Raw genomic sequence first — 20468 nt, 5'->3', positions numbered from 1 at the left:
AATTTCAATATATTAATAGTTGATGTTAGTTTAATTCATTAAGTTTGAGCTGTGCATGTGTAACAATTGGTGCATCATGATGACCCAATTAGAATTATGGTAGTTTATGGTGAAACTATTTTAGAACATATCTATTTGAAAAAAAAAAACTTGTGTTTTAGAAATGATGTACCATTAATCATACCAGGAGTCATTTACTCATGTATATATCAATGTGAAAGTAGGTCATGGTGACCTTAATTTATATTTAGCATGTTGTTAATCCTATGTGTTTGTTAATGATGTTTAAGCACATTTCTCACACTCTGTTTCTCTGTTGACCAGATAGATATGACAACTCAATTTAATGTCATTTATTTGGAGAAATATTGTACGTAAGTTTAAGCGTGATTATTTGTTTGGTGTTTACCCATACAATGAACGTGATGAAATACATTTATAACCTATATATAGTATTATGTTTATTTTTATTGTGTTTACGCTTACCATGAAAAACATAATACTTATATAAATATGATGTTATGGGAAATGTAGCGAGCTGTAGATAAAAGTCAATAAACTTGAAGTGACATGTCTATATTGTTTGTCTTTTTTCATAGTCAGGCAGTACTGTAATACATGGTACAAAATGAGGACACGGATTAATCAGACAGAGTTCACCATTGTTAACAGTTCAACGTATTCAGACAATACTTTCTTTACTGTAACTTTATGTACAAGAACTAGAGCATTAGTTATTGAGGTGAACCATCTCAAGTTGAGTGTAACAATGTCCTTTTGAATTCATAATGATATGTTTTAAATACTCAACAATAAATTAAAAATAATGATTTCCTTCCAAGTACCCAGAGTCCGTTAAACCATTTTATTCTGGCAGCTTGGTTTATCACTAATATCAATATCAATATATCAATTTATCAATAACACATGCAACATGTAGCAACGCAAACACTTAAGTAAGGTGAATGACAGCCACACAGTTGGGCAACACAATTTGTACCAAGATGGGTAAGTGTTAGCAACACCTATCAACATATTTTCTGTATTGTTGTGTAATCGTATAGTGGTTATAACTTTGATTTATACCTGTCCAGAAGTTCCATGATATTCTTAAGTCTCTAGTCGCTTAAGTTAAGTCAGTCTCAAATCTGTCAGTTTTCTTAGTCTAAATCCAAAACTCCGTAATAATGTAAATGTTCTAGAAAGTTATATCAACGCTCAATTAATCACTCTATTAAATATTTACGAGTATTTCAAAATCACACTAACTCTACTCCAAGTTCCAGCTACATGTAAATGAAAACACTTGTTATGGATCCATAGAATTATTAATGAACAAATGTTATATACACAAATATACAGTTATACAAACTTCCCGTTTGCACCATCCTTACCAAGTTACAACGTAAATGTAAGCCTGCCTTAAAGTTAATTTAAAGTTCAAGTAACCCAAACCTAATGCCAACCCACTTAGCACGGACCAAACGCCTTGCATGCTGCACAATGGAAAATTTAAGGGACAATAAACAAAATGCTTAGCGAGGCAATTAATGAACTAGCTGCAGATCTGTAGCTCTCTGGTTGAAAAAATTCGGATAGACAAACCAGAGATTTTTTCAACCAGAGAGCTACAGATCTGCAGCTACCCGGGGAAGTGAGTTGACTCGAACCTTAGAGAAGAATCCACGTCAACTGCTGGACTAAGGCGAATCCTGACTTTATATACACCGCGCTCTGGGGGTGTGTTTCTCTTAACCAATCAGAAGGACTATATGTATTTATAACTCGACCCAGCTTTTCCCCACATCATTATGAATAACACAGACATTTTCCGAATGATACTTAAATGAATATCGTTACGTTTTGCTTAAGCAATAGACGAACACGTGCTTGATATGTGACCATGCTAAATATAATCCTATCACAGTTGTATCATTCTCCAGGTATCTCTAACCATGAGGAATACTCCCTGGTCCGCGAGATGATGGACGACGAGAAAGAGAAGACGCTGACTCTCCGCCGAGACAAGTCCATCGCCAAGGACCAGAAGAAACTCGACGAGATGAGAAAGAAACTCCACACGGAGGACGACGAACGTAGGCTACGTTCATTGATACGTTTTGATTGGACATTTTCATAAAGTTTTGATCAAATGATTTTAATTGGAGTAGTTGATGAAATTTAGATTTAAAAAAATGTATTGAGTTTTGATTGGATGTTTTGTAAAGGAGTTTTGATTGGATGATTTTTCAGTGGAGTGGTTGGACCATTCACGGACCCTGAGGGAACAGGGGGTATTGGACATGGACACACTACTGCTGAGAAGGAAGTTCTTTTTCTCCGACCAAAATGTGGACCAGCGTGACCCTGTACAACTCAACCTGCTATACGTACAGGTAACATAGAATTATACATACAATCTGCTATACATACAGGTAACCTAGAATTATACATACAACCTGCTATACATACAGGTAACATAGAATTATACATACAATCTGCTATACATACAGGTAACATAGAATTATACATACAACCTGCTATACGTATAGGTAACCTAGAATTATACATACAACCTGCTATATGTAAACAGATAAGTGTGTTTACTGGATAAATCTAACCAGATACGTGCTTAATTCCATTTATTTATACAAATGTATGTATACTCCGTGTGTTGACAGGGTAAATCTAACCTAATCACGGCAGGTAAGACGATCGGCGAGGCGTCACAGGAAGTGATGACAGGCATTGGAGAGACGGCTGACAACATGGACAGGATGTACCAGGTGAGGCGCTCTGATTAATTGTCTTCGGCTAACTGTGTGATTTCTTTCTTAAAAATTGATATCATTAAGGTGACATCTCATAGAATTAACAATGAATGTATACAGAAAGACGTATTTCTTGTGTTTTAAAAACTGTAGATTCCTAATTAAACGCAAGGTATAAACATCACGTAAAATCACATGAAACTTTGGCGTAGCAATTTCATATACTCAAGATTTGATGCAGCTGAATCTTGAAATTTAAGGCTTGCATGAAATAAGGAATGTACATTCTCATTTTAAATGTACATGTATCATAAGGTTTGATATGAATGGTGTTGTATTTTTGAGGAGACATTGCTAGCTCTTGCTAAGGCAGTGGCCAATGCGATGGCCCAGCTCGTCCTGAAGGCCAAGAGTGTGGCCAGCACCACCGAGGACCAGGGGCTTCAGAACAAGGTCATCAGCTCGGCGACCAGCTGTGCTCTTACGACAGCTCGTGGCCTGTACCAAGGTACATCTGTTCATCTACTGTACACAGGGTTATTGTAGCCTTGTATTTCTTTCACCCTTCTACTTGCAAATTTGTCCTGTCTTCAATTTGCCAAGATGTAGTTGTGTTAAAAGGGAGAAGATTGGAGACCTTTGATTTTTCTGAGTCTTAAATTCATCTGCTGACAATGAGGAGAACAATGGGCAAAAAAAAAACCGGGGGCGAATATTTCCCTGTATACAGATAAACTTGAGGTGTGTAGTAAGATAAGTCGGAGTTTGTAGTTTATCCATGTACATCACAGAACAAACTGATCGACCGGGCGACGGTCTGTACCCTCGCCACATTTCAACTCGAAGCTTGTAGCAAGGTACGAGTTATATATCATGGCTTGGAATAAGGTATGATTTATCAGGCTTTGTCACAGCTTGCAGCTTGTTCTAAGTTAAAGGTAAATTGACTGACAGAGCTAATAGCTTGTACAAAGCTTTCAGATTGTCTCTGTATATCTCTGTAGCTCCATGACTTTGGTTCGGTAAGAAGCTATGCTGACTGGTAACACAATTTTATTTGGATAACCTTAGTTTGCTGTTAATTTGGATTTGATTTTTATGAAATCTGTTTTAAAGATTGAATATCAGAGTTTAATATTAGTACTAATATTGTAATATGAAATAGATGATATACATTTTTTCATTTGAATTCTTTATGATTGATACTTATTGGTTGGACTAACCCATTTGTTTGGATCTGATTTTTTGGGACTGATTCATGAGGTTGAGACTAATCCCTTTGCTTGACAAAATCTTCTGATCTTATAGGTTAGAAATACTCAAAACAATGCGGCCGATTTCTTGAATCGGGATTGATCAAATTGGATGGGATAGATCCTATAGGCTGAGATTGATCCTAAAGGCTGAGATAGATCCTATAGACTGAGATTGATCATAAAGGCTGAGATTGATCCTATTGGGTAGGATTGATCCAGTAGGATGGAGATTATTCTATTTGTTGAGACCTTGGATTTTTATTGATCCTGTATGTTAAGTGCAAATACTGTCTTTGAGTGTGGTGTAGATGGTGGCTCTTATTGGTTGAATTAATCTATTTGTTACAATAAGTCCTATTGGTTGAATTTATCCATTTGTTACAATAAGTCCTATTGGTTGAATTTATCCATTTGTTACAGTAAGTCCTATTGGTTGGAATAATAATCTCTTAGGATGACATCTGCCTGTTGGTACTAACACCGTTTTATATTGTATCACTATATATGTTGTAGGTGGTGGCTCCGACCATCAGTAGCCCGGCCTGTCAGGAACAGCTGATACACGCCACAAAGGGTGTGGCTCACTCTGTTGAGGGAATCGTGGAGGCGGCCCAGCAGTCCTGCCGCGATGACAAGCTTCTGGCTGACCTAGGCACCGCAGCCACCGCGGTTACTCAGGCTCTTAACGACCTGCTACAGGGCCCACCGCGGTAAGTGGGATAGTCACTGTTTTCTTTTTCTGTAGCTTTTTATTTTTTCTCTCTCTCTCCCTCTCTCTCTCTCTCTCTCTCTCTCTCTCTCTCTCTCTCTCTCTCTCTCTCTCTCTCTCTCTCTGAAATAGACCTGTTACACAATATTTAGAAAAAATGAAGAAATTATTACACTGAATTTTTGGTTATAATGACAAACACATTTTAAGGATATTTTGATACAAAGCATTGAGCCTTTAATGATACCAAGATCATGTCATTGAACTCTTCTGTGCAGTGAGGTAGTAAATGTATGTTTTTGATATTCAGGCTGGGGAGTCCCACGAGGACGCAGTGGACACGATCCTGACTGTGACGGACAGACTGTTCAGTAGTGTGGGCGACGCCCACGAGATGGTAAGACAGGCCAGGCAGCTAGCTCAGGTAAGCTCGCAAATATCTCACACATCTTTCATAAGTTCATTTCTATAAAAGTCAATGCTAGATTGGGTTAGCACCTACATGGCTCAGAAATTTACCACTGTTGACTGTTTCAATATATTTACTTGTTTATGATATAATTTTTTTGACCTTGATATCTGTTGTTTTCAGGCGACCTCTTCATTGGTTGGGGCCATCCGGGGAGAAGCTGAGGGCCACTCTGTCTCGGACATGCAGAAGCGGCTCCTGGCCGCCGCCAGACTACTCGCTGATGCCACCGCGAACATGGTGGAAGCTGCCAAGGTAAGGAAAAGTTGTGTGCAATGAACAATGAGATGGGAAGTGTAATAGTATACTAGTATACTGTGTTTCTGGTTATGTAGACATTTGTAGGCTGCAGAGCATATGATGGTAAAGGTAAAGCAGCTGAAATTCTAGAATGCAATATCAAGTTTAACATTTGTAAAGTCAAATGTTATATTTGATACAGAGTTGTATATCACAGTTGACAGCTATATTATGTTCAATCAATTTCAGTAAAGTGTTATATTCTAATATTACAGGGCTGTGCGTCGAGTCCGAACGACTCGGAGCAGCAGAAGGGACTACGAAACGCTACAGAGGATCCCCGGGCTGCCACAAATATCGCTGACAGCAACGCCCTCAAAAAGAAACTCATCAGGAGGCTAGAGGTCAGAGACTCATTAAGTGTCATTTAATAATCTTTAAAACCTGTAATTTAATTGCAATAAATGATATACCACATGATGGCTTGATATTACAATCATGTTTTGTGATGAGACTTTACTTGAGTCATTTAGGTGTATTATGGTTACAACTATGCTTTGAAATGTAATTGGATTGTAAAACGAGTATTTTACAATCGTACTTAAATATGTCATTGGACTGTAAGAGATTATGTCTATGATTTGTAGAATGCCGCGCGTCGTACTGCCTCAGCCACCACACAGCTGATTAACGCCTCAAAGAATGCAACACCAACAAAACCTCGGAACATCAACTGACTCAACAGTGTCAGGTATGGATTCATAGTTATTTCATCACAACTTAACTTGCACGAAGGTGGAAACGCTTAATACATATCTGGGTCCTAGTTTATGGCCAGTCAGCAAAAGGTCACTGGATCAAATCCTGCATTAGCCACATTATGTTTTCAGCTGTTTCTTTAATTGTCATGGCACTGCCGTATCTTTGTTCCCCTTAAGTATGAAAGTATTATTAGAGTGCTATCTGAGAATATTGTACTGTGTCTTCCATGTTTTGCTCTATAACACTATTTTATTGGCTGGAAGGATGGTATCATGTCCTTCACAAATACTGTTGATGATTGGCTGAGAGAATGATAGTGTGTCCTCCTTGTATTGTTGTATTTTATTGGCTGAGACTATCACGTGTTGTTCTCCTTCTACAGATCATGAATGAACAGCTGCCTCTGTTGATCCAAGGATTCCGGGGATCTGAGACAAACCAGGACAGCGCTACAGCCCAGCTACAACTGATCAATGCCAGCAAGGAATTTATACAGGTATAAAGTACAAATTGTAAGAGAGACCATTTGGCAAGAAAAAAAATCAAACATTGATAGTACAATGTCTGTAAATCTCGCTGCAATGTTTGGGGGAGAAGGGAAAATGTCTTAAAACTAAGTTTTCTGTGCTATATTTAACTTATTTTGTTGTTAAAGATTATTTTATCAGAACAATATGTTGTGCACAGTCTATTATAATATACACTAGTTTCACATTTCGGTTCACTGGCTGCATTTCTCTTATGACAGCCTGCCAGTCAGCTGGTATCCGCCGCAAACGCCGCAGCCCAAACAATTGGAGACCAAGCAGCGAGCATGAATATGAACCAGGCAGTGAAGACGATGACCACCGCGCTCGCCGAGCTGAGAACCGCCTCTGGGAAGGCAGAGGAGATGTGTATCTCACTGTAGGTGGACGCCGCGCTTGATCAGCTGACTGAACTCGACCCCGAGCTGGAGGAGTACCGCAGAGCCGCCGACGGCGGTAACCTGGTGCCACTACCCGGTGAAACGGTAAGGCCAAGAGGAAAATGTCATGGTGATGATATTGTCAGGTCAAGGGTTAAAGGTCATGAATCCTCAATGGTAGTAGCATGTGTATACATAGTGCATTTGTTAATTGGATTATATGTAAAGTGGAGTGGATCATTCATATTATGTTCAGGCCAGGGGTTAAAGGTCAAGAATATTTAGTGATCGTAGCATGTTTATAGTGAAAAGATCATCACTAAAAATGTAAGTAAAGGGTGTAAAGTATCAGATATTTTTTGATTATTATATAAATGGGAGATTTGATATTTTACTTTGGCCTTCTATTGTACGTATTTCAGGTGGAGGCGTCGGCCATGAAACTTGGCTCCACCTCTAAGAACGTGGGATCGGCGATGGCTCAGCTACTGACTGCTGCCTCACAGGTAAACACAGATAAATATATAATGGAGACAGAAATTTTGTAGAATATATTTAGCATTTCATATATTCTGGTAATAGATATATGATGTAAAAAAAAAAAATAAGACATCACTAGAAATATGAGATGCAAAAATTGAAACAAGATGACTGATGCAAATGAAAAAGTAACATATTTACCCCCGATTTTGTAATTTTTGTGATATGAGAAAAAATGGAGTGAACAGTATAATATATATATGACATGATTTTATTCTGTTGTGACTTTTCTTCACACATTCTTCCCTATGGTCATTTCTCAGGGACATGGATTTTATTTATCTAATATATTATATATTTCCACTATATGGTGATTTTTCATGGCAATGAGAATTACGTGGGTGTAGCAGCCAGGGACACCGTGAACGCCCTCCGCATGCTGACAGAAGCTACACGCTTTGTCGCCTCAACCTCAGAGACATCGAGGTCAGACGGCAGGTCATCGACAGCACCCGCTACTTCATCGACAAGTAGACGCATCTACTGGAGGAGACCAAGCGAGCCATTAACGACCCAGAAAACCCTGAGAACCAGGCTCGACTTAACCAGGTGGCCAAGGCTGTGTCGAGTGCGCTCAACAACTGTGTGAACGCCCTGCCTGGACAGAGAGACGTGGATAACACCATCAGACAGATCACAGACTTGAGCCAGGAGCTGGCGTCCACCAAGGTACGCAGATCTGTCTGTTCAGCAGACAAAGTCTATCTCAGAAATAGACAAAATTTAAGTCGGAAGCAGATTTGATCTCAGAATTAGTGGATAAAGAGTCAAATGGCATCCACCGAGATAGTTACATCTATCTTAGAAATAGACGAATAGGCAACCTTATGTCAACAGTAAACAAACTTCATCTCAAATTTTAACGTGGCTCATAAAAAGTCACCTTTTTCACAGAAATAGTTCTCATTCCTTCAGAATTAAAATACTTCACATATGCATAGAAATCCTTATCTCATAAAAGTAATCTTAACAAATTTACTTCATCTATGCATCATTATTAGGAACTGATTGTGCATGAGAAGAAATCTATATCTCATAAAAAAAGAATTCTCAAATTTAGATACCCCCTGGTAATCAAAAGATACATAATTGATAGAAATGAAGTTGATATAAATTTCCCCCAATTCTGTTGTTGTACTTTTATATCAGGATGATATATCAAACATAATCAGAAAATGTTATCTAATTCATTCAATCTTTATTTCCCCCTTGCAAAGATTTCATGTTGTAAATTACAATATATAAAGAAAATCAGTCAATCGTACAAAAATAGGAAATAATTGTGAAGACAACGTATATACATATATAGTAAGGAAAATATTTATAAATTGTTACATTTGCTCTAAGAATAATAGAGCTCTATTGTAGCATGCTGCTGCACTACATACAAATTTTGCGCAACTACAGATAAATTTTTTCTTGTTTTCTTTATCTAATAATGTTGTGGGTTCAAATCCCCCAAGCAAAATATAGTATAAAACTTCATCTCTTAGCTGTGAAAGCTCTACATATAAATGGACATCAAAAGTATTGATTAAACTGTTGTAAAACGAATTCCTAACAAAAGCTGTGGATGGACACCCCAATGCAGAATGCTGAAATTGGTTGCTGTAAGTGCATTGACATATTCTGCAGTTTTGGTCTATATACACGGGTGGAATGGTCCAGAGTTTCGCTAGTAATCTAATAAATGAAAATTCAAATTTCCAGAGTCTGATAGGAGAGACTGTATTGTGAAAAACTTTAAACATTCGGAAGTCTGTATCATTTTCCGTGCGACTTCTCCATTCCTCAGTATGGTGATTATGTATCGACTTTTTAACTATAATTTTCCAATCCCTTTTTTCAGGGAATTTGCCAGCTTCATGAAATAAATGTAAATATTGAAGTAAATTATATTTGGCTAGAATTTTGTAAATATCCTTAAGAAATCCGGAAAATGGTTTGATGCCGTCCTGTAAAAGGTCACATAATCTAAGTAAGAAAATATTTTTCGTCAGACAGTTAATATCAAGCTTGCACAGTTTTCCAAAAAAGGCTAATTTTCTTTTATCTATTTCCGAAAAGATGGGATGTAGTCCAAGCATACTCTCACACATATCTGACCTTGTTGAGATTTTTAGACCTTGGATGTCTTTTATCGCGAAATGTTGAAATTTATTTAAAACTTGTAAATCTGTTTGCTTTAAATTGTTCCACAGTTCACATCCATACAATACAGTAGGTAATACTATTTTTTGGTAAAGTCTAACAAGAGTTAGAGGGTTCGTATTTTGAGACAGGTCGTTCCGTATTGCGAAGTATGCTTTCCTGCCTTTGTTACAGCTTTCCGTTGTTCGCTCACCAGACTTGAATTGAGAGTGTTGGATAATACCTAAATGATTGTAGCTATCGTTGATTGAGATGTCCTCCTCTCCTAATTTCCAGGCATGCTGCGTTGGAGGCCTTCCCTTACCAAACCTAACAACGCTAGATTTTTGCGCATTAAAGGAAAAGCGCCATAAACATGAATATCTATATGCAACGTTTAGCATCTTTTGTAAGCCCGTCGGGCTTAAAGTTAAACATGCAATATCGTCGGCTAATGCTGGGTTTGTTGATTTTACATTGGACACACCAAAGTTACTGCTTACATTTTCGAAACAATTCAATAAATCATTGATAAACACACAATATAAAAATCCAGACAATACACCTCCTTCACAAACACCTTGTCTAATTTTAAACCATTCAGAAATTGTGCCATTCACAGCTACTGTGCTTTCATTATTGATATGACAATGGTCTATTATTTTCCATATCTTGCCCTTTAATCCCAATTTGTGAAGTTGTCGCCGCTGTCAATCTCAACCAGGCTGCCAGTGACATCGTCACCACATCTCGTTGCACACCCAAACAACTCGCCGAGTCATCTCGCGAGTACAGCTCATCTTACTCAGAGTTCATCAAATCTGGACTCACCATGGCAGGTCAGCGAGAGCGAGATTATAACAAAATCAGATGCTAAAAGATCAAAACAGACGTGAGGCTTAAGGTGTGACATTACTGTAGATTCCTTATTTTACGCGAGTACTTAATTCAGAGATTCAACGATTTTCCATCAAATCGCGAGAACATAAAATCATGATTGCCAAAATATTATCATAGTTTCATGTAGTTTATAATATGTCTAAAAATTAAAAGCCTGTGATTAATTTTGATTGGTCGGTTTCCAGGTCTGTCCAAGGATGGAGACACACAGAACCAGATTGTGGGCGGACTGAAGAACGTCTCCATGGTTTCTAGTTAACTGCTGCTGGCCGCCAAGTGTGTGTCGGCCGATTCCAAGCTCTCCCAACGCCAAGAATCTACTCTCGAAGGCCGCCAGGTAGGCACTCAAATACAGAGGGTTCCACTTAATCTGATCGTGGTTAATGTGATAATTCGGTTAATCTGATATAAAATCAAAACACCGATCCATTTGCTATATAAGCCTTTGTAATTTCTACTGATAATCTGATTTTAAAAATGTCATTTTCGGTTAATCTGATACGATTTCTGTCGGCCGATCAAATATCAGTTCACGTTTTCACACCTCTTCCACCATGTCCACTTCGTTTATAACCTCTCACTGTGTAAACAGCTTGGCACGTGCCTAAAACTTGCAAATAAGGGTGCTTCAGGGGATTAGTCACAGCTCAACGCACACAGATGGTCAGCTGGTCGATAGATGAAAGATACCGACATCGATAGTTCAGCCCACCCTCTAACACCTTTATATACCTTTGTTTAATTAGTTGACACCCTTTTGTGTACACAGTAACTCTGTACAGGGCATTAGTTTCACTTCAACACACACGGGTGGCTCACTTCTTCGTAAGATGAAAGCTACCGACATCGATAGTTGTTCCGGATGACCGCACACAGGACTGACCTTACCTGTGTACACATTTTACTGTTTTTTCATGTACCTATTGCCTGTGTTAATTTCATGCTAGGCTTGCACCATTAAGAATTATTTAAACATGTAATTTCTGAATCAAAAGTGCTTGGGAACATGTGACATCGAGGAAATTCTGATTACTCTCAATTTTACATCGGGGTAGAAAACTTAATGAATAAAATTCAAATAATTTTTTATCATGCATAATTAATTATTGAAGAGCATTCTATATACCAGAAAAAGAATTAAAATAAATTGTCCAGGTGAAAAGAGGGAATGTTCAGACAAATAGCCATTTCCTCTTACTACTCCCTGTCAAAATGGCCGCCACATTGAAACCATCGTAATGAACAGTGATGAAGGGAAACATTTTCTTTTGAGCATTTACAAACAAAATAACGGCTAAAATGCTATTTCATTGCTAATGCAAGGTAAATTATTTCATTTCAAACTATTGACAAACAGATTATATCTTTTTGTTGATAAATTATGTATTGAAACAAGTTGTATTTTATTCTTTACCAAAATTAAAGAGCACAAAAACGCTAAATTGGTTAATATAATAATCGGTTAATCTGATAATTTTTCTCTGACAAATTGACTATCAGATTAAGCGGAACCCTCTGTATTACCTTTATATAATCCAATATTACATTGAGTTACTCTACATAGTCTAATCCTTAATGTGTTGGAGTTTTATCTTAAACTTTTGTTAAGTTTATAGCCCCAGAGTCATTAATTATGTGTAGTTTTGTAACGCATGAAAATAGTTAAACTGAGTAAGGATTTTAGGGGTTTTGTTTCAATTTCATTGTTTTATATTTTAAACTTTTACTACATTTTGTCTGACAGAGCGGTGACGGAGAGCATTAACCAGTTGATCAACGTCTGTACTGTGTCGGCTCCAGGACAGAAGGAGTGCGATAACGCCCTCAGACAGATACAGGTCAGTAACACCCTCCAATGTGTATATAGTATATATAACCAAGGGCAGAAGGAGTGTGATAACACCCTCAGACAAATACAGGTCAGTAACACCCTCCAATGTGTATGTAGTATATATAACCAAGAGCAGAAGGAGTGTGATAACGCCCTCAGACAAATACAGGTCAGTAACACCCTCCAATTTGTATGTAGTTTATATAACCAAGGACAGAAGGAGTGTGATAACGCTCTCAGACAGATACAGGTCAGTAACACCCTCCAATGTGTATGTAGTTTATATATTATAACCAATGGCAGAAGGAGTGTGATAATGCCCTCAGACAGATACAGGTCAGTAACACCCTCCAATGTGTATGTAGTTTATATTACCAAGGACAGAAGGAGTGTGATAACGCCCTCAGACAGATACAGGTCAGTAACACCCTCCAATGTGTATGTAGTTTATATAACCAAGGGCAGAAGGAGTGTGATAACGCCCTCAGACAGATACAGGTCAGTAACACCCTCCAATGTGTATGTAGTTTATATAACCAAGGGCAGAAGGAGTGTGATAACGCCCTCAGATAGATACAGGTCAGTAACACCCTCCAATGTGTATGTAGTTTATATATATCCAAGGGCAGAAGGAGTGTGATAACGCCCTCAGACAGATACAGGTCAGTAACACCCTCCAATGTGTATGTAGTTTATATAACCAAGGGCAGAAGGAGTGTGATAATGCCCTCAGATAGATACAGGTCAGTAACACCCTCCAATGTGTATGTAGTTTATATATATCCAAGGGCAGAAGGAGTGTGATAATGCCCTCAGACAGATACAGGTCAGTAACACCCTCCAATGTGTATGTAGTTTATAATTATATAACCAAGAGCAGAAGGAGTGTGATAACGCCCTCAGACAGATACAGGTCAGTAACACCCTCCAATGTGTATGTAGTTTATATAACCAAGGACAGAAGGAGTGTGATAACGCCCTCAGACAGATACAGGTCAGTAACACCCTCCAATGCGTATGTAGTTTATATATAACCAAGGGCAGAAGGAGTGTGATAACGCCCTCAGACAGATACAGGTCAGTAACACCCTCCAATGTGTATGTAGTTTATATAACCAAGGACAGAAGGAGTGTGATAACGCCCTCAGACAGATACAGGTCAGTAACACCCTCCAATGTGTATGTAGTTTATATATAACCAAGGGCAGAAGGAGTGTGATAACGCCCTCAAAATATTATTACGATAAGAGTGAGAAAGAAGTTGTAGAGTATGGCTTTATGACACTGTTGTAAGTATGATTCAGAAATCACATAACTTAACTGTGATGCTGTATTATTGTAGATGATGAAATCTATGCTGGAGAGTGCCAATGAGCCAGTGACCGAACTGTCGTATTTCGAATGTCTGGACTCCGTCATAGAGAAATCTAAGGTAGGTAACTCATTCCTCGCCTGTATCACAATGTCTGTGGCGCGGAGAGTGAACTCTCAGAATGTATCCAAGAACTAAGTCGCATGATGGCTGACTGTCGGAGTAGAAAGTGATGCTTTATCAGTTTTTGACTTTTTAGTGTAGAGAATGACTCTTTGTGAAAATCCCTTTGTCTTGTATATAGAATGAAGTAAAGGTTTGTTTTCATTCGTCTTCATGTTACTTACAAACCTTTGCAATAAAAATTCATATCTTTGTTAATGGCTGAATAATGTATAACTAGAATTTTCCCAAATCCTATTAGATTGATATTTAATTTTGTTATTTTTTAATTTAAATCTTTTAACATTTACAGCCATCTATATTATGAATTATTTATGAATGCCAATATCTGATTGGCTAATCATTTCTAAACTTTTTTGAATGCTATTGACTGATTGGCTGATTGTAAATTAACTGTTTTGAATGCTGTAAACTGATTGGCTGATTGTATAATACTGTTTTGAATGCTATCGACTGATTGGCTGATTTTGTGAGGATTTTATCACAGGGCCAAGTCTGGGTAAATCTCACCTTCTTCTTGTATCTCTTCTATTTTTGTTGTACCCAGAAAGCTTATAACAGACATGCTCAACACCCCACCCCCACCCTCACCCCCACCCTCACAAAAAATCTTGGGTTGATCACATTGTTTTATATTTGCTCACTGAACACATAATCACACACTATCCTAACCTCTGAACTTCACCTGTATTTCAAATGAAACACCCAACCTTCTCAAATGAACTTACTGTGGAATCATTAGAATTCGCGGTGGCTCAATTTTCGTGGTTTTTGTGGGTAGCCCTCACCCACGAATTTACGTCCTCCACGAAAACAGGTTTTGAAAGAGTTAATAAAACTGAAAACCAACACATCCACGAAATTACATCACCACGAATACGCAAAAAACAAACAATCCACGAAAATTGGCCCCCACGAATTTAAATGATTATGAAACTTCGAGTAAATGAAAAAACAGTCATTTTGAATGTACATGTCACAGTTGATAGGCCAGTAATAAGTGTAAGGTCGTTATATTGACAATGTACATGTCACAGTTTATGGGCCAGTAATTAGTGAAATGTCGTTATATTGACAATGTACATGTCACAGTTTATGGGCCAGTAATTAGTGTAAGGTCTTATATTGACAATGTACATGTCACAGTTTATGGGCCAGTAATTAGTGTAAGGTCGTTATATTGACAATGTACATGTCACAGTTGATGGGCCAGTAATTAGTGTAAGGTCGTTATATTGACAATGTACATGTCACAGTTGATGGGCCAGTAATTAGTGTAAGGTCATTATATTGAGAATGTACATGTCACAGTTTATGGGCCAGTAATTAGTGTAAGGTCGTTATATTGACAATGTTGAGCTTGTTATGTGTTCCCACAAACTGTTTTCAGGGTCAGGGTTCAGCCATGTGAAGGGAGAGGGAAAACTGGTGCTTGTTCAATGTTATCTTGATTTAGACTTGTTTTTCTATGGACTATTTCTTGGGTTGTGGGGTTTTATTTTCCAATTTGTCTCTGTCAATTTCATCATCAGTTGCATGTTTGTTGTCATTTTTTGTGTCTGCCTTTGTTGTTTTGAAAATTGATTAATACCCCCCCCCCCACCAAAAAAAATGAAGGAAATGACTTCTATGCTATGTTTTGATTAAAAAAAATATGGTTAGTGCTATATGCATACACATATGTGAAAATAGAAAAATAATATTGTATTTATTCATTAATTAGATAAGTAGAAAATGACCAAGCTAGTTACTGTACATGTACCTGGAAAAACTGTGTATTAAGCTTATTGTATATTTCTCTTGTTTATCTGTACTAAGTACATAGCTGGACAGCATACATGTGATATACAGAGAGAATTAACAGTGCAGCTATCATCTTACAAGTTCTAGATTGTTTGTTCTTCCTCTGGAAAAATTAAATGAAATATGTTGTTGGTTAAAATTTTAAATATCTTTAGAAACTTCATTTTATAGAATCTGAGGTTTCAAGGCTATGTGAATTCATGACAAATTTCATTTTATAGTATGGGCTCCCGTTGTGATAATCAGGTATTAATATGATCATATATATTTTTTAAAATTCAGTTTCGGTAATTTTGCTCAAATAAGCATTTATAAAGAACAGATTTCTTCCCCAATGTACAGTCCCAGAACACGATATAGAGAAAGCATGTATGTGTGTTAACATTACCCCCCCCCCCTCAATCTGTTGTCTGTAAACATTATGCTGTGTGTTGTTTTTTGCATGTTCAAGCCTGAAAACTCATTACAACAGTGTCTTCTCAAATACTATATGATGGTCCCCTAATAAGCCTAACTGTCAATCAGAGAATTGGCCTTGATGTCAATCTGAGATCAGAAGTGAGCGAGTCTCTGACCCTGAGCTTGGTCCCTCCGCCTGTCTGTGCCTACTACATGTATTACAAATGTTAACAGCGAATCTCTGGCCCTGAGCTTGGTCCCTCCACCTGTCTGTGCCTACTACATGTATTACAACTCTGGCCCTGAGCTTGGTCCCTCCACCTGTCTGTGCCTACTACATGTATTACAAATGTTTACAACTCCCCTCTCCTTGGTATTGTTTTCAATATGAAAAAATTCAGTCAAATTGAGGCTTTAAATGTGAATTACATTTTTGCATGCATGTAATATTTTGCTTTATTTTGATGATATTGATCTCCTTAATGTTGACCAGTATATGTATTGATGATATTGATCTCCAATAAGTTGACCAGTATATGTATTGATGATATTGATCTCCTATAAGTTGACCAGTATATGTGTTGATGATATTGATCTCCTATAAGTTGACCAGTATATGTGTTGTTGATATTGATCTCCTATAAGTTGAACAGTATATGTGTTGATGGTATTGATCTCCTATAAGTTGACCAGTATATGTATTGATGGTATTGATCTCCTAGAAGTTGACCAGTATATGTATTGATGATATTGATCTCCTAGAAGTTGACCAGTATATATATTGATGATATTGATCTCCTAGAAGTTGACCAGTATATGTATTGATGATATTGATCTCCTAGAAGTTGACCAGTATATGTATTGATGATATTGATCTCCTAGAAGCTGACCAGTATATGTATTGATGATATTGATCTCCTAGAAGCTGACCAGTATATGTATTGATGATATTGATCTCCTATAAGTTCACCAGTATATGTATTGATGATATTGATCTCCGAGAAGTTGACCAGTTTAGGTTTTGATGATATTGATCTCCCATAAGTTGACCAGTATATGTATTGATGATATTGATCTCCTAGAAGTTGACCAGTATATGTATTGATGATATTGATCTCCTATAAGTTGACCAGTATATGTATTGATGATATTGATCTCCTATAAGTTGACCAGTATATGTATTGATGATATTGATCTCCTATAAGTTGACCAGTATATGTATTGATGGTATTGATCTCCTATAAGTTGACCAGTATATGTATTGATGGTATTGATATCCTATAAGTTGACCAGTATATGTATTGATGGTATTGATCTCCTAGAAGTTGACCAGTATATGTATTGATGATATTGATCTCCTAGAAGTTGACCAGTATATGTATTGATGATATTGATCTCCTTTAAGTTGACCAGTATATGTATTGATGATATTGATCTCCTAGAAGTTGACCAGTATATGTATTGATGATATTGATCTCATATAAGTTGACCAGTTTATGTAGTGATCTCATATAAGTTGATCAGTATATGTATTGATGATATTGATCTCCTATAAGTTCACCAGTATATGTATTGTTGATATTGATCTCCTATAAGTTCACCAGTATATGTATTGATGATATTGATCTCCAATAAGTTCACCAGTATATGTATTGATGATATTGATCTCCTATAAGTTGACCAGTATATGTATTGATGATATTGATCTCCTATAAGCTGACCAGTATATGTATTGATGATATTGATCTCCTATAAGTTGACCAGTATATGTATTGATGATATTGATCTCCTAGAAGTTGACCAGTATATGTATTGATGATATTGATCTCCTAGAAGCTGACCAGTATATGTATTGATGATATTGATCTCCTAGAAGTTGACCAGTATATGTATTGATGATATTGATCTCCTATAAGTTGACCAGTATATGTATTGATGATATTGATCTCCTATAAGTTGACCAGTATATGTATTGATCTCCTATAAGTTGATCAGTATTTGTATTGATGATATTGATCTCCTAAAAGTTCACCAGTATATGTATTGATGATATTGATCTCCTATAAGTTGACCAGTATATGTATTGATGATATTGATCTCCTAGAAGCTGACCAGTATATGTATTGATGATATTGATCTCCTATAAGTTGACCAGTATATGTATTGATGATATTGATCTCCTATAAGCTGACCAGTATATGTATTGATGATATTGATCTCCTATAAGTTGACCAGTATACGTATTGATGATATTGATCTCCTAGAAGTTGACCAGTATACGTATTGATGATATTGATCTCCTAGAAGTTGCCCAGTATATGTATTGATGATATTGATCTCCTATAAGTTGACCAGTATATGTATTGATAATATTGATCTCCTAGAAGTTGCCCAGTATATGTATTGATGATATTGATCTCCTATAAGTTGACCAGTATATGTATTGATGATATTGATCTCCTATAAGTTGATCAATATATGTATTGATGATATTGATCTCCTAGAAGTTGACCAGTACATGTATTGATGATGTGATTGATGAACCATTAAGCCAACTGTATCACTCATAAATTATACTGACATTATACCTGTTGTACTGCTTCAGATTAAATAATATTTTGAATGTTTAGTTAATGTCTGGATCAGTTAATTAGTTAATTACTGAATTAACTAACTGGCCCCTCTTTCTGTCCTGCAGCTGTTGGGAGACTCTATGACTGGGATCACGAACCACGCCAAGAAGGGTGACCTGGAAAACTTCTGTGACTCCGTGGGGAACTTCTCAACATCTGTTTGTGGACTCACTGAGGCTGCCTCACAGGTAAGGGACAATCTCAAAAGTTTTTGTATTCAGGGATTGACTCCTATGAGTTGCTATTTTTTTTCCAAAATGGCACAAACAACTTATTTTGAGACCATAGAATTTTAAGTAGGAAATAGAGTTACAGAGGAACTGTCTCAAAACATTCTACAGAAAGTAACTGACTCAAAACTCTACATCAACATTCTGTCAAGAGTGACATTGCTGATGGAGTGTAGGAGATGGAGCACCAGAACGTCCTAATATGTATGATGAATGAATAATAACATTTGTTTTTCTTTTAAATTACAGGCGGCCTACCTTGTGGGCATTGCTGATGGAGCGTAAGAACCTGGAAGGCCCGGGCTGGTGGACCAGTCCCAGTTTGCCCAGGCTAACCAGGCCATACAGATGGCGTGTTAGATCGGGCGGGATAATCGTAGCTATCAAAGACAACATTGCGAAACATATAAATTAAATAGATACTGACTGTAAATTTATTATGTGGCTAAAGATAAGCAAGGTTTTATTCAACGTTGATAAAGATGTAATCTGTGGAGTTGTTTACATACCTCCAGAGGCTAGCAAATATTCATCTAATGACAGTTTTATGGAAATATAACAAGAGCTTTTTAATTTCTCTAAAGACTCGAATTATTTTTGTTTCATGGGAGATTTTAACTCCCGAGTTGGTCGTCTTGGTGATTTTGTTGAACCTGATGATTTTTTAACAAATGTAAAACAACATAATGTTGTTACTGAAAACATTGATTGCGCCTCTTATTTTGAAACTTTAGGAATCCCTATTTCTAGAGCTGCCATGGATACTGTATGTAATAATTTTGGTTATAAGATGATAGACTTCTGTAAAAATAACAATTTTTTTATTGCAAATGGTCGAGTTGGTAATGATGTTGGTGTTGGTGCACTCACGTGCAAAAACAGTAGTACCGTAGATTATGTTTTATGTAGTCTAGAGCTGTTTCAGTATCTATGTAATTTTCAAGTTCTAGACTTTTGTAATTTATTTTCTGATGTACATAAGCCTATATCTTTTTCTATCAAGACAAATGTCACCGCTTCAATTGTTAATTCTTTACCTGCGAAAAACCAACCAACTGTGAAACTTTGGTCAGCAAACAATGCAGACGTTTTCCGTGAAAAGTTAGATCACTCCACCGTCGAAAGGATCACTGACGAACTATTACATTTAAAGACATCAAATACCGTGAATGAGGAAAATATTAAATCGGTGATGACAAAATTGTGTAAATTATTCATTACAACGGCAGAACAATCTTTTGGGAAAAAACATAGTGCTCCTGTAAATTCCAAGGATAAACCATGGTTTAACTCGAAATGTAAGACAGCAGGGAAGAAATTTCATTTAGCGAAGCGTATGCACAGCCGCAATCAATCTACAGAAAATAAGGCCACCTTAAAGTTAACAAGTAAA

General features: G+C 37.0%; 1 pseudogene; it reads left to right on the top strand.

The window, feature by feature from the left end:
* Positions 1-1743: 1743 nt before the first annotated feature.
* Positions 1744-20253, top strand: LOC128171914 (talin-1-like; annotated as a pseudogene).
* Positions 20254-20468: the final 215 nt, after the last annotated feature.

Source organism: Crassostrea angulata, chromosome 2 (genome assembly GCF_025612915.1).
Source record: "Crassostrea angulata isolate pt1a10 chromosome 2, ASM2561291v2, whole genome shotgun sequence".
NCBI lineage: Eukaryota > Metazoa > Mollusca > Bivalvia > Ostreida > Ostreidae > Magallana > Magallana angulata.
This window is presented reverse-complemented; position numbering and strand designations above follow the sequence as displayed.